Here is a 2,871-nt window from a genome sequence, read left to right as displayed (position 1 = left end):
TTGGTTGGCTGACTTGAATGCATAGCCATCAGCTCACTCCCTCGGCTTCACTTTAAGGTGATATCTGTGGAGAAGATTCTTGCCTGGCCAAGCTGTTCACGGATTCTGTCTGTGTGGTTCATTAGAATTCCAACTGCAGTGGGCCTTCCTTGAAATAGCATCTGTAAGCACAAGGTCATCTGATAGAGTGCCCTCTTGAAGGTAACTCTTTATAAGGAACTCTTTTCCATCTTTGAACTGACCGTTTAATGTAAGCATATTATCAATTAAATACAGTTTAAAAGTACGTTAAAATGACAACTAAATTCAAGTCATTGGAATAAATCTTAATTATATTTGATGCATCACTTGGATTTTATCGCAGAGATAAAAAGTTAAGTCTAACAGGTAACTGAAATACTATGTGCTTCACAAAGACTTCACTTTTAATATTTTATGTACCTTGGTGTGATTAATAAAACATTTCTTACAGCAGAGTTGCACAACAGAAATGCATGCACGTGCTCCCTGAGGGCCAAAGCAAATCACAGGCCTCCAGCCCCATTTAAAGGATACAACTGTTCAAATGGTAGTGGCTTGTAAATTCCCGACTTTGGATGAAGGGGTCTGTGTAGTCATTGGAAGAAGGGCAAAATATTTTCTGTCATGCAAAACCATGCTCCTTTCTCTGTATGTGTCACCCTTATCAGGTGTTGCTGTAACAGAAATGCCACGAGTGGATGGCTTGAACAAACGGAAATTTATTATCTCACGGTTTAGGAGGCTACAAGTCCAGATTCCGGGCACTGGCTCTAGAGGGAGTCTCTCTCTCTGTTCTGGGGAAATATCCTTGTGTCAGCTTCTCTAGCCTGAGAGTTGCTTGGTCCTTGGCAATATCCACAAGGTATCTAGCTTTCCCCCACTCATGTCTGCTTGTCTGTGGGTCTATGCTGCTCTTTATATTAGGTTGAGGGAATACCCTATACTATGTTATTAACATAACCAAGAAAACAATTCCAAATGGAATTACAACCATAGCTGTCTATCTACACACACACACATGCCCACATGTACACACGCATACACAGATAGGCGCTCTGGCATTTGACTGCTAACCAGAAAGCTGGCATTTCAAACTCACAGGCCACTCCTTGGAAGGAAGGTTGGGCAATCTACTTCCTCGGAAAACCAACGGCAGTGACTTTGGTTTGTGTGTGTATGTGTGTGTATGTGTATTACCCCACTGCCATTGAGTCAATTCCAACTCATAGCAACCTCCATTGGGTTTCCAGGGTGGTAAGTCTTTACAGAAGTGGATTGTTCCATCTTCCTTCCATAATGTAGTCGGTGGGTTTGAACTGCCAACCCTTTGGTTAGCAGTCAAAAGCCTTAGGCACTGTACTGCCAGAACTCCTTAAGCACAGCTGTAGGGGTCAAGATTCCAACCCGTATTCTAGGGTGACACAGTTCAATCCATTACATTGCCTGTAAGGATCTAGCCAGAGAAGATGACAGTCTATCTTAATGTGTTGGCTACTGCCCTTAGTGGCCCAGGACCCTTTACTGCCTTCCTCTGATAATGAAGCCTTCCTCCTCCTTTGGGATACAGCCCTCTCCTCTTTCCAACAATGTGTTGTCAGAGGGCTGCCATTCATAGGACTCCATCTCCCTTGCCACTGCAGCGGACACTGGACCAACCTGGTGTCCTACCTCTCTTTCCCATAGTGATTAGTCCAAGGATAATCATGTTACCCAAAATGGGCCAATCAGAGAGACTCTCAGGGGGAGTTTCCAGTTGGGGCCGGTGCGCCTGCCTTTGGATTTAGTGGTCTTGGTGATCACCAAGGGGCTGTGGCTCCTCTGCTCTACTGTTAGCCTCTTCCATAGTGAAGCTGGCTTTGCTCCTCTGAGTCATAAGGAGACCTCTGAAGGTGCAGCCGATTCTGTGAAACCACTCTAAGCCTGGCTGTTGCTGACATCCTCTCTGAGGGGGGTACAAAGCCCCTGGAGAAACTCAGCTACCTCTGCAGGGGTCTCTGAAGAGCATGGACTAGATGCTGAGACTCTTGCATTATGCTCTTCTGGGTTGTCATTAAGAGTCTCTGGTGGTGTAAATGGTTAAGCATTGGACAGTCAACTGAAAGGTTGGTGGTTCAGCCCACCAACTATTCCAAGGGAGAAAAGACGTGGTGGTCTGCTCCTGTAAAGATTATATCCTGGGAAGCCCTGTGGAGCAAGTCTCCTCCGTCCGACAGAGTTGCTATGAGTTGGAATTGATTTGATGGCACAAAACAACCACTAACTCAAAGGTTGGAGGTTTGAACCCACCCAGAGATACCTTGGAAGGAAGGCATAGTACTCTGCTTCCAAAAGGTCACAGCCTGGACACCCCATGGAGCACAGTTGTACTTTGCATCCATGGGGTCACTGTGAGTTAGAATCAACTGGATGGCAACTGGTGTGGTCTTTTTTTGGGGGGTTGCAATTAATTTTGCAACTGTACTCCTAGCTGAGAAGCTGTCCTGATAAGATGCAAAACACAGCCATGTGTTCCCACCAGCGCCCTTCCAGGTGTGACAGAGCAGAATGTCGGATATCAGGCAGCTGTGACAATGGCCCTGCCCCACCACTGACCTGGGAAGTGTCCCCTCTGCAGGTCCCTGGCTGGGGCTTGTCCAACGTTTGCAGCTCCTTCAGCTTCACTCCCTCCACCGACCTGTGGCAGTTGCTCTCTGGACAGTTCTCCATTCGCTAATAGCTCCCTCAGGGTTTGGAGATGTTGGTGTTATGTGCCGTCAAGTCGACCCCACTCATAGCGACCCCTCCTTGGGTTTCCGAGGCAGTATCACTACGGAAGTAGATTGCCCCATCTTCCTTCCGAGGAGTGGCTGG

This window comes from Orycteropus afer, unplaced genomic scaffold, assembly GCF_000298275.1.
Source record: "Orycteropus afer afer isolate SDZICR_OR568_19922 unplaced genomic scaffold, OryAfe1.0 scaffold00038, whole genome shotgun sequence".
NCBI lineage: Eukaryota > Metazoa > Chordata > Mammalia > Tubulidentata > Orycteropodidae > Orycteropus > Orycteropus afer.
This window is presented reverse-complemented; position numbering follows the sequence as displayed.